At 54.5% G+C, this 11,476-nt stretch overlaps 1 long non-coding RNA gene across 4 annotated transcripts; it reads left to right on the top strand.

The window, feature by feature from the left end:
• Window positions 1-613: 613 nt before the first annotated feature.
• LOC121021679 (uncharacterized) lies at window positions 614-6,740 on the top strand. Of its 4 annotated transcripts, XR_005786647.1 has the most exons (4): window positions 614-851; window positions 1,295-1,422; window positions 6,100-6,187; window positions 6,318-6,740. It is a non-coding gene; the product is annotated as an uncharacterized LOC121021679 (long non-coding RNA). The 4 variants fall into 4 exon arrangements; XR_005786649.1 differs by lacking the exons at window positions 614-851; window positions 1,295-1,422 and adding an exon at window positions 4,441-4,514; XR_005786646.1 differs by lacking the exons at window positions 614-851; window positions 1,295-1,422 and adding an exon at window positions 5,016-5,145.
• The last annotated feature ends 4,736 nt before the right edge of the window (window positions 6,741-11,476 follow it).

Raw genomic sequence — 11,476 nt, 5'->3', positions numbered from 1 at the left:
CCGTCATTTACGAGCAAACTCCTCTCCTCAGCTGGAGGAAGGAGATGCGCCTAATGACTCTTTCCTTACTGATGGGGAAACCAAGGCTCAGAGGCCCCACAGCTTTCCCACGGTGGCCTGGAGAGCCAGAGGGCAGGGCTGGCGTTCAGATGTGCAGTCTCCGTCTTTGACCTGGAGTCCCGTCGCTTGCCCCAGCTCTCCTCTCTTTGGTGCCCGAGAAACAAGGGGAATTAATGACCAGCCTTCCCTCAAGCATGGTAGTTTACCGTTCACAAAACAGCTTCCGGCCCATGATTGCATTTGACCCTCACAGCAACTGGGTATTATTATGTTCCCTTTGCAGATGGAGAAACTGAGGCTCGAAGAATCTAAGGCTGTGCCCGTTCCTCTGTGAGCAATAGAGCTGGGATTCAGAATGAGGTTTTCGGACTCCAAGTCCTCGCCTCTTCCCAGGAGCCATGGGAATAAGGAAGCAAATGGAAAACAGAATAGCAAAGAGGAGAGAGAAAGGGGTCAGTGGGGGGGGGGGAGGGTGGCAGACACAGCTTAGCTGATGCCTCGGGGCCTTCGGATTAAACATAGTAAAAGCTTCTCGACGTTAAAGACTGTTCACTCCAGGCGTGAGCTACTTGGGGGAATCGGTTTATCCGCCTGAGGAGTGAGTGTGGTTCTTCCTAGAGGGAGATGGAGGGAAGAGGTGACTTCTGGAAAGTCTCCTTGCTTCCCACCCACGCATCTTGTGAGGAAAGAAGCAAGAGGAACAGGAAATGAATGTCAACAGCTGTCTTGTAGTGCGGAGTGAGAGAGTGTTTGCATGGATGCCCGGATGGGGGAACTGCGCATCTACTCAGGTAACACCCTCCCTATCCCGTGGTCCGTTGACAACTCTCTCTTCCCCTGCCCTTTAATGCATCATTATCTCATTGATGGCCATTGATGGCCATCCCATTATCTCATTACAAATGGCCATCCCAGCCCAAGAGGAAACCATAGGTGTAGCTTAAGAAGCTGGGAAGTAACTTCCTTTGTCCCAGAAGGTTGAGGAATGGATGGAATGGAACGTCTCTTCCCACCTGTCCCCTGGTTGGCTTGAAGTCTCTCAAGCCCTGCTCTGGATGAAGAGTCAGGACTCCTGGGTCCCAAGCCCGGGGGAACAGCCATCCTCCCACAGGGGGGTAGATATGGCTTTTGTGGTTGGGTTTAGAAAGGTAAAGAACCTAGAAGGGCCCAAGAGACCAAGAAGTCTACTGACTTGGGTTCCCTTTACTCTGCTCCTTCTTTGCCCACCTTTCAGAGAAACATGGCAGCGGGAGCCCCGTGAAGCTGGTGAGAGGTAAGGCCAAAGGGTTGGAGATGGTCCACATCAGGCTGTTTCTTGGCTCCGTGCTCAGCCTCAACCACCACTTCTCACCACTTGAACCAGTAAGTGTGGCCCACAGGCCACAGGGGGGGTCTTGGCATAGAGAACTCAGAGGTCTGGGTATTCCCACCCTGTGTTCTGGGTCTGCCCAAGGTATAACACAGCATCTGTAGATCGTAGACACTCACTAGATATCTGATGAAGGAGTGAGTGAAATAATTCGCTGTGATCTTGAGCAGATTATTTCCCCTTTCTAGATCTTAGTTTCCACACCTGTAAAATGGGGATTATAATTCTGACCCTGTCCATCCTTCCAAGCCATCCTCCCACCCTTAGGAGCAAATGAACAGATGGACGTGAATGTTGTTTATACGCCGCAGGTTTTTGGGCCACACCAGGGACGACACAGCAGTTGGCATGTGAGCCGCCTCCACTCTGCCGCTCTTGTGCACCTGCTGTATGTGAGCCAGGTCGCCGCTCACCTACCCCGCTATACTCCACACCTGGTGGACCCTGTTATGCTCCCCCTTGAAATGTGGCTGTCCTATGTCTTCTGCCTTTGGGGCTCCATGCCCTACGTTAACCTACCAGGGATACCATTTGCCCTTCTTGAATGCCTAATATGTGCCAAGCATTTAGAACATGATCTCCTTCGATTCTCACGTGAGTCCTCTGTGGGACTCACGAGTGAAGGGAACTATCCAAGGGGGCTCAGCATTGAGTGGTAGAACCGAATTGTATCCAGGTCTCTGTCTGATCCCGCTGCAGGGGGGCGGGGAGAGGGGGCTCTGACCTTCTGGTTGTGCTTCCTGGTGGTTGATAGCCTGTGGGGGGCGGGTACTCACTGCAGCAGAGAGAACGCAACAGTTAGAGATGACAGGCCTGTGTGCAAGCTTTAGCGCATACTAAACTGGGTGTCCTCAAGCAAGCTATGTCCTATGTCACCGTATTAGCTCTCCTGATCTTGTAATTGTGAGGATCAAAAGCAGGGGTGTGTTCACACCACGTAGTTAGCGGGAAAGTGTCCCTCAGATATCGATAGGATTTTTACAGATCTTCTAAATGTGTTGATGTCGCAGAAAGAAATGGCTATAGTGGGGGGATTTCAGAGTCCATGGCACGCTGGTGTCATACTGTGGGGAAAGGTGTCTTTTAAAGTTCCTCAGATCGGGGCACCTGGGTGGCTCAGTTGGTTAAGTGTCCAACTTCGGCTCAGGTCATGATCTCACAGTTGATGGGTTTGAGCCCTGCGTCGGGCATTGTGCTGACAGCTCAGAGTCTGGAGCCTGCTTCAGATTCTGTGTCTCCTCTCTCTGTCCTCCCTCCGCTTGTGTTCTCTCTCTCTCTCTCAAAAATAAATAAACATTAAAAAAAAATAATAAGGTTCCTCAGGTCACATTAGGAGAACAACTCTTTGGTCCACCTTTTGTTAGGAAGGGCTCTGTCCTCAGTCTCCCCAAGGTCCTAACCTAGGACAGAATCCTAACCTGTGCTGGAGCCTGAGCGCAGATCCACTCTGTAAATGAATCTGCACTTCCTTTCTCCCTTGATGAGCTGGCCCACCTCTGGGGAGAGCACCCCAGTACTTGGAGGTTCCCTCCCTGCCTCCATTCCCTGCCCCCGCCCCCCCCCCCCCGGGGCGTGATGGTGGAAAAAGAAACAGCTCAGTTATAAACTCATCCCAGCTGGGCCTCTTCATGGAAACACTGACAGACCCTTCAAGACTAGCTGCCAGCCCAGTGTGCCTTTCCAACCCCCTGGCTCTGAGCTAAATATAGTGGTAGGAGGGAAGGTGGGGTGGGTTTGCGGGGTGGGGAGGGACTCAGGAGAGGGAGGGAGAGAGCATGGAGGAGAATGGGAAGGGAAGGGTGGAGGGAGAAAGAAAGGAGGCAGCGATCACTTAGGGAGAGACAAAGAAAGAGAAGGGAAGGTGGAACAGAAGCTGAAGAGGTGGGGAGGAAGAGGCGCAGGCAGGAGTTGCAGGGAAGGAGATGGAGACCTCCCCAGCTCTGTTTGGGTGAAAGGCGTGAGCGTGGGGGGTGGTTTGGGGGTGGTGGTGCACAGGGTGACACACAGGGGGCTCCAGGCTGGCGCCGGGCCCACATACCCCAACCAACCCTGGGCGACTGCTTACCTGCTGCAGCGATTAGAACAGAGGCAGCCGCCTCTCTGCATCCCTGCCTGCCGCTTCCCCACATCCTCATCCGGAGCCAGGCCTGCCATTAGCTGAACCCCAGGGCAGCACTTCAGGCAGCTTAGGGTCCCTCGGGTCTGCCGGTGGCCTTGGGTGGGTGGGGGGAGCACTTCCTGGTAATGGAGGTGGCTGGTGCCCTCTGAGTGGGTTTCCAGCACGGTTGAGCGAAGAGGGTGCAGCCTCAGAGACTCTGGGGAGAAATCTGCTTCCCGGCTTCCAACACCAGCCTGGCCTTGGCCGAGGGGGTAACAGGCAGGTTGAAGCGCTGACTTGGAACCCAATCAGGAGGGTCTGACCCAGCCCAGCAGAACCAGACCAGGCTGGCAGTGTGAGTGGGGGGTGGGGGGGGGTGGCGGTGGGGGTGCTGAAGCCCCAGCACAGGGGAGTGGAGGCAGGAACTGGGGGGCTATCAGAGAGGTTTGGGAAACTCACTGCACTTTGGTCTAAAGTCCAAAACCATGCTCACATCAGATGCAACTAGGTTTGCTTTCCCATCAAGTCCTTTCGAGTCTATCGCTCTGACCCCTCGGGATGTGGAGTGAGGCTCTGATCAGGGCCCCTGGCTCCCTGGGGCAAAAGGTGGATTTGGGGTGTGTGTGGGGGGGGGAAGGGTGGCCAGGATTTGCTGCTCTAAGTGAGCAGCGCTTAATAGCTGCTCAGTAAACATTTGGGGGCGGTGGTGTGGGGCAGGCATATTGAAAGCCTCAGGGGAAGCAGGCAACAAACTCGCCCCTCTTCCTCATCCCAGTCCCTTCTCACAGATTCTGGGAGGCAGAAAGGGGTAAGGGAAGAGGGGGAAAGAGGCAAGAGGCGCGTGCTCGCGCCAGCAGGAGAGCACAGGAGGAGATAGATAAACGAGCCTTGTCACCCTTCTCCCAGGCTCCACGAGAGCGGAACAGTTCCTGTCCCCCGCGGGAAGATCAGCCATTATTTATGAGCTGTCTGGAGGGGGCACTGCAGGTATATCCAGCTTGGCTCCCCTCCCCCACTGGGGAAGGGGTGGGGGAGGAGCTGGTGGTGCCCGGAGGCTTGTGCTTTCTTAAAGGCACAGGAGGCCGCCGCCCCGCCCACACGGGAGCCCCCGGGCAGCTTCCAGTCAGAGGAGAGAGGTGAAGCCCTCCGGTGGCAAGTGAGCTGACTGCTTGCGTGCAGGAGGGAGCTTGGGGGACCCAGAGTCCTCAGGGACAGCTCCTCTGGGCTCTGCTGGTGCTGGCCCCACACAGATGGAAACTCACCCGACCAACTGGCCCGAACCAAGAATTGCAGGCTGAGGGGATTCGGGAAATGGGTAGAAGTCTGGGTACAAGAGGAAGATGGGATAAAGAGCGCCCTATCCCAGGAAGGGGTGGGGGCGGTCAGGAAATGCCACCTCTCTTGGTTGGAGAGAGAATACAGGGTGGGAATTTAGAATGGGGGGGGGCGGCAGCTAGCTAAGGAAAAGTAAGAGGGGGTGATGGACAGCCAGAGGGACAGGCATTAATGGAAGAGGCAGAGAGTGACAGAGCTACAGGCAACAGGCCAGAGAGGAGCCCTCCTAAGGAGCAGAAGCAAGGCAGGGGCACAGGAAAAGAACAAAAAGAAGGAAAGGCAGGTGAGAGGAGAGATTTGGGGAGTGGGGAGTGGGGAGAGGGGTGGGCGCCTCAGGCCCCAAGTCTAGCAGGGGAAGGTGGAGTGGGGGCGGGAGGGCCACCTCCCAGCAAAGCAGAGATTGCCGCTTTCATTTCAATCGCTATCAATAATACATTCCCGAGGAGCTGCCTTTGACAGCAATTAAAAAAGCATTTATGCTCCCAGAGAGAAATCAAAATGATTTCCTCCCACCTCCCTACGCTCTCTGGGCAACGGTCCCTAGCGATGATCATCTCCCTGATTGTGCGCGGTCCAAACCGGGGACACATGAGGGAGGGGCTGAACAGGGGCCAGGGAGTATTCTTCACCCCCTTCCCCAGAGGTAGAATATCTGAATGCTTTATACCAGGCTCTGGGTGTGTGGGTGGTTTGTGGGAGATGGGGGTGCAGAGGCTGGGGATTTTAAATATGGCTCAGAAACCTTTCCCGATTACCCAGTCTCTGTGAGCCTGCGACGGAGGCCGGCCGCCTCTACAGCCTGCTGGCTGCAGGTGACCCTTGTCTCTCTCTGCTGAAGTACCCAGATTGGGGAAGGTTGAGCCGGGAGGGATACATTCCAGAGCTGATTTCAATTCAGCAACCCTTTTACCAAGCCTCTACCAAGCCTGAGGGTGTTTCAGAAGTGATTAAGAGGGTCTGTGTTTTCTAGAAGCCTATTACCTGGTGGGCAAGAGACACAGTGAACTCCACGAAGAACCGGGGTGTCGGGCAGATGGTGTAAGGAGTCACTGGGAGCACAGTGCCTGGGGCGGGAGAGGAATGGGGAGGGCAAGAGGGCCGGTCAATGCGGGAAGTTCCTTCCCAGGCCCGGGGAGCAGGGGAAATGGTCATTGCTCTGTCTCCTCGGTACCTCCGTGAGCCAGGCTTTGTGCCAGGCGTCTTGCTTACATTGTCTCTTTTACTTGAACCCCCACAGCTACCCTGCAAGGAAGCCAACACTTTACCAGACTAGAAAACCAAGGGGTGGTGAGGTTCCATTATCCTTGCTGGAAGCCACACGGCCGGTAAGTGACAGAGCCAGGGTGAAGGGTATCCGTATACCGTTCACCAATCTATTCTGCTTCCCGCTGCTAACGTTGAATTCCAGACCCTCCCTTCCTCGGCGACTTTTACCTCTACGAATTTATCCCACAGGTGTCCTTGCAAAATGGGCACAGCGACATTACCTAAGCAGTTTCTGGCAGCAACAAGCTTTTTACACAGCAAAAGACCGGAAACAACCCAATGCCCATCACGGGGGACTGGTTACATGGATGGGTAGACCATACAATACTCTGTGCGGTCTTCGAGAGAAATGCTGAACGCTTGACGTATGGATATGGAATACTTCCCAGAAACACAGTGTTCAGAAGAAAAGGCAAGCACGGGGCAATGTGTGTTAAGATCCTGTCGTTTTTTTGAAAAAGATAGGGGAAAGAATATTCCAGACAATGGGGGTCATTTCTGGGAAGAATAACTGCAGCTTATCAAGAGCGAGAATGGGGGGAAGACTTCATCGAATACGCTTTTGTCGTGTGTGAGTTTGGGGCTTTTTGAAGGCACGACCCATTCAAAATAAAGGAGTAAGATGAAAAATAAGTGTTCTGGTATAAACCTGTTGGATGAAAGTAATGTGACATTGTGTGTCAACTATATTTTTAAAAAAACGTCCTGATCTAGGCAAGCAGTCTTTTTTCTTTTCTTTAAGTTGCTTTATTTATTTTGAGAGAGAGAGAGAGAGAGAGAGAGAGAGAGAATCCCAAGCAGGCTCCACACTGCCAACGCAGAGCCCGACACGGGGCTTGAACTCAAGAAACGTGAGATCGTGTCCTGAGCCCAAACTCAGGAACCTGAGATTGCGACCTGAGCCAAAACCAAGAGTTGGATGCTTAACTGGCTGAGCTCCCCACCCCCCCCCCCCCCCCCCCCCCCGCCCCCCTGAGGTGCAGTCTTAATGGGTGGACAGGTGGCCGTTCACGGGAAGCAGGTCGTGAAGGGGCTGCTGGGGTATCGGCTTTAGAAGGACTTACATTTCGATCTGCAGGCTGACATTTAGTAGCTACAAGTCTTCCCACAAGTTACTTAGTCGTTGAGTCCCAGCCGACTCCAGTGGAAATAGGGATTCTCCTTCCTCCCAGGCTCTTCTAAAGAAGTCACACGGTGAGGTAGAGTGTCCGTCTGAGCTGTATGCTCAGGCTGTGGCAGCTGTGACCACTGTGGTCACCAAGAGAAGGATGCTGGGTGCTTCTCGTGTCTGGGTGTCTGGTCAAGATGAGGATGCCTTGCTGAGAAGGCCTCTCAGATCACCCCTGAGTGTGTCCGTGCTGCTTGGCAATCTGCTGTCGTCCCAGTTGCTGGCGGCTGGGAGGAAGCATGGCGCCTACTTGACCTCCATCAGGGACCTGCAGGCCCCACCCAAATCTCTGGCTGGCCTGAAACCCAGAGAGCAGCACTGGGTCTGCACAGACGCGAAGGCTCTCTCACAGAGAGCTTTGGATTATCCTCAGAGACCTCTCTATCCAGCCTAAAGGCATCGACGCCTTTCCTGGAGGCTGTGTTTTGTGGCATCCAGCGTGGGAAGGAGAGAGAGCCAGAGGGGGGGTCAGGGCCACCTGGGGGACTCGAGTCAGAAGGCCTGTGTCCTCAGCCTCAGTTTCCTCATCCGTAGAATGGAGTTGCAGCTGTGTTAGCTGTGGACGCAGGAAAGCCACACGGAGCATGCTTTCATTGTCTTAGGATGGTTGGGATGCAAACACTTGGGGAGACCGGCAAGTGAGTAGACAAACCCTCAGATCAGGCCCATCAAGCCCAAACAGGATCAGCCAGGGGGTTCAGAGCTTGAGGAGACTGGTTGGTGCTGCTCCTGCTGCCTGGAAGGGGCCTCTGGGTGGGCCAGTGAGCAGTGGGGGGAAGGGAGGCTGAGTGGGTTGGCCGCAGAGACTTTTCTGGGGCTTTCCTCTAGTCACTCAACAACAGGAACGGGTGCCCCTTTGAGTGTTTCTACTGGGAGATTCTGAGAAAAGATAAGACATGGGTGGCCCCATCCTCGAGAAACCCTCAGGCGGATGCGGTGGTAGAGCTCATTGAGTCATTCAACAAACACTCACGGAGCCACTTGTGAACATGTAAAAGATGCCCAGGATGGGTCAGCCATGGCCCCTGCTCTCTAGAAGCTCATAGTGGGGCAGGGAAGACCATTCATAGCTCACAAGGCTCTCTTTTCACCAGAGGAGATTGTGCCAGTTGATTGTGTAAGAACTGAAGGAATGTGGGGGGGGGGGGTCCGCGCTCAGGGCCAGGGAGGCTTCCTGAGGAGGACGGGGCCCAGCCAGCGGGACAAGAACCAGGAGGCCCGCTGAGAGGGGTGCAGGTGGCCCGTGCAGAATGCGGGAGAGCAGGTGTCCCTTTGGGACTGTGATGTGCATGTGATGAGCTGGAGAAAAGAGCGCTGCTGGTGGGTAGGCTGGTGCCCTGAGGGTGCCGGGGGTTCTCTCCCCAAACTCCCCCAGCCAGGCATCTGTGTTGCTTCCTGCACGGTAGGGGCTATAAACCTTTTATTATTCTCTCCGTGGTCTCAGCCAGGGACTTCGTCCTGCCTACTGCCAGAGCAAACAAGAACAAAGCTCAGGCAGGGGCGGGAGGAGACGCCCCCCACAACACAGGGAGCAGACATCAGACGCAGGAACTGGCCAGCCCCTGGCCCAGCCTGAGTGCCAGGCTCCTGGGTCATCTGCTTTGTGTCTGGGTTACAGCCTGCCCATGTTGGGGATGGGGACCCTGTCTCTGTCTGCTGGGCCTCCCTGTCCAGCAGGCCTGGTGGATTCACATAAATACTGATTGTCTGCTCGGCCATCCAGAAAGGGAGAGAGAGAGAGAGATAGAGAGAGAGAGAGAGAGAGAGAGAAGTGGGGTGGGAGGGGCATCCCTAGCAGGCAGCCCTGGGTGAGTGGTGTCCTGACGCCGAAGACTGACCGAAGGACCTCTTTGGCCGGTTCCTCATGGAAGAGGCAGGGATCCTAGGGTGAAGAATACTCTGGAGGGTGGTAAACACCAAATCCCAGAGAATGGTCATCTTAGGGAGGAAGAGGAGAGTGAGCAGGGCCTACAGTGGTATTCACAGCGGTTTATTTATGGAAGCCAAGAGCAGCTACGATGTGCATTTGTGATCCTGTTCTTTATGTTTTCTGAATGTCTGAACAGTTCATAAGGCGGTTTGTTTAGTGACCTGGAGAGCTCATGGAATCCTTCCGCCAGCCTCGAGGCAAGACCTCAGTAATCCCCTGGAAACTGGTCATGTTCTAAGGCTAAAGGAGTTCCCAAGACCACAGCACAACGTAGTGCTAGGTGCCCTTCCCCCAGCTCAGGGGAAGGTGTTCCTTCTGTGTGTGAGGAGGGAGAGCCTCTGCAGGGGGCTCTGGGCAGCGGCCCCTGTAGGTTCCTTCAGTGCCCCTCAGACTCCTCTGGGTCATGCTGGTTCCTACCCCCGCTCCACTGGCCCCACTGTGTGACCAGCCAGCAAGGCAAGGGATGTCTGTGGCCTTTTGGGGAAAGTGGGCCTTTGGGAGAGAAGGCACAGCCGCTAGATGACCTTCTGACCACCCTCTTTTCCTAGTTTATTCCCATCGTCCCGAGACAATGCCCTCATGAAAGACTAGGGACAGAGCAGATTAAGAACTTCCATGAGAAAATGTCCCTATCTGGTGGATCCGGATCAGGTGACCGAGAAAGAGTTTGAGATCCCCTCTGTCCCTGTCAGTGACTTGGGCATGACTCTGAAGCAAAGGGACAGCTATTTCCACTGTAGGAGGACCCTATCGGCCTGGAGATTCAAGACGAGGCCATCAAACATCAGAGGAACTCTGGTAATCCCAGCCGCACTGTAAACTCTGCGGGGGCAGGGACCTCCTCTATGATGCTGCTGGGCACACAGCAAGCACTTAATTAATGCTCGTTGTCTTGCTGGGGAAGAAGTCAGCCTAGGTGAGCGCGCCTTCACAGCTGGAGAAAACTGAGGAAGCCTGCTGCAAAGTGCACGAGCTTTGGAGTCAAACTTGGACTTGAATCTTAGCCCTGACGCGTCTCAGCTGTGTGACCTGGGGGATGTCACTTCACCACTCTAATCTGGGGTTCCCTGATCTGTAAAAAGTCATTAACAATAGTGCTTACCCCCTAGGGGTGTTACAAGGCTAACGGGTCCAACAGAATGCCACTGACCTATCACAGGTGCTGAAGTCCCCAGCCCCCCTGCTCGGACACTTGAACTTCCCGAGAACACTTCCTGAAGCTCCAGGTGGAGGGAGATGTTCTTATCGTTTCATCCCGGTCTTGGTATGTGTTTCTAGGCCATCTAGTTTCTCATTCTGTCATAGCTCTTTTTTTTTTTTTTTTTTGATCATTCCTCATTTTTCCCTTTTCCTGTTTCTCTTCTCCTCTTACCTTTTCCGCAACATTTTCTGCTGTCTTCCACTCCACGCTTTCTCGTCCTCCCCCCTTTCTCCTTTCTGATGCCTGTCCTCAGGCCCTCGGAGTGTGTGGCCCTCCTCCCTGCTCCCTGTTCTGCCGGCACTGCTCACCTCGCTGGCTCTGTTCCATGCTCCTCTGTTCCACGGCGTAGGATGACTTTCCTCAGGGAATTCACGGAAGTGAGTGAGAAGCATCTCCCGCCTCAGAAACCAGCTGGGGAGCTGCTCTCCACAGAGAATTACAGTCATTTCTGGGCAAAGCTTTTAACTCTTGGAGCCAAATCCATCGGGGTCTTCTGCAAACCAGCAGCAGAGGTCTCGAATATCGTGTTGCCCAGACAGCGGACACCCTCTCCTGAGTCTGCTCCCAGGACAGGATTCGGCAGGACCCTGGAGGGTGGGGACACTGTTGTGAGGATCAGGACACCCCCATCTCATGGGGGAGACAGCACTCCCCTGAGTCAGACCTAACACAAGCACAGACAACAAGCAATAGATAGAAAGCGGTTTTCTTCCGGGGTGCTTAGGAGCCATGACATTTAGAACAGAACAGGTGGAATCTGAGAAGACTTCTTGGAGGAGGCAGGTATGGGACAGATCCTGAGAGAAGGTGCTGGGAGGACATCCAGAGAGAGAACAGTGGCCTGGATCCTTTCAGAGGGTGGGTCGGGGTACCCGGGTTGTGTTGTACTCAGGGACTGAGGATTTAGTTCGACAGGCCAGAGCCAAGAACCATCGTGAAGAAATGAGACCTGTTGGGAAGGGGCCGGAGAAAGACATGTCTCCCCCGAGCAGCCGGGTGAAATCCAGGGATGTCAGGCTGTCAGGCTGTGGCAGGTGAAGTCAGTTACT

Source organism: Herpailurus yagouaroundi, unplaced genomic scaffold (assembly GCF_014898765.1).
Source record: "Herpailurus yagouaroundi ecotype Mexico unplaced genomic scaffold, PumYag 308, whole genome shotgun sequence".
In the NCBI taxonomy this organism is placed as follows: Eukaryota; Metazoa; Chordata; class Mammalia; order Carnivora; family Felidae; genus Herpailurus; species Herpailurus yagouaroundi.
This window is presented reverse-complemented; position numbering and strand designations above follow the sequence as displayed.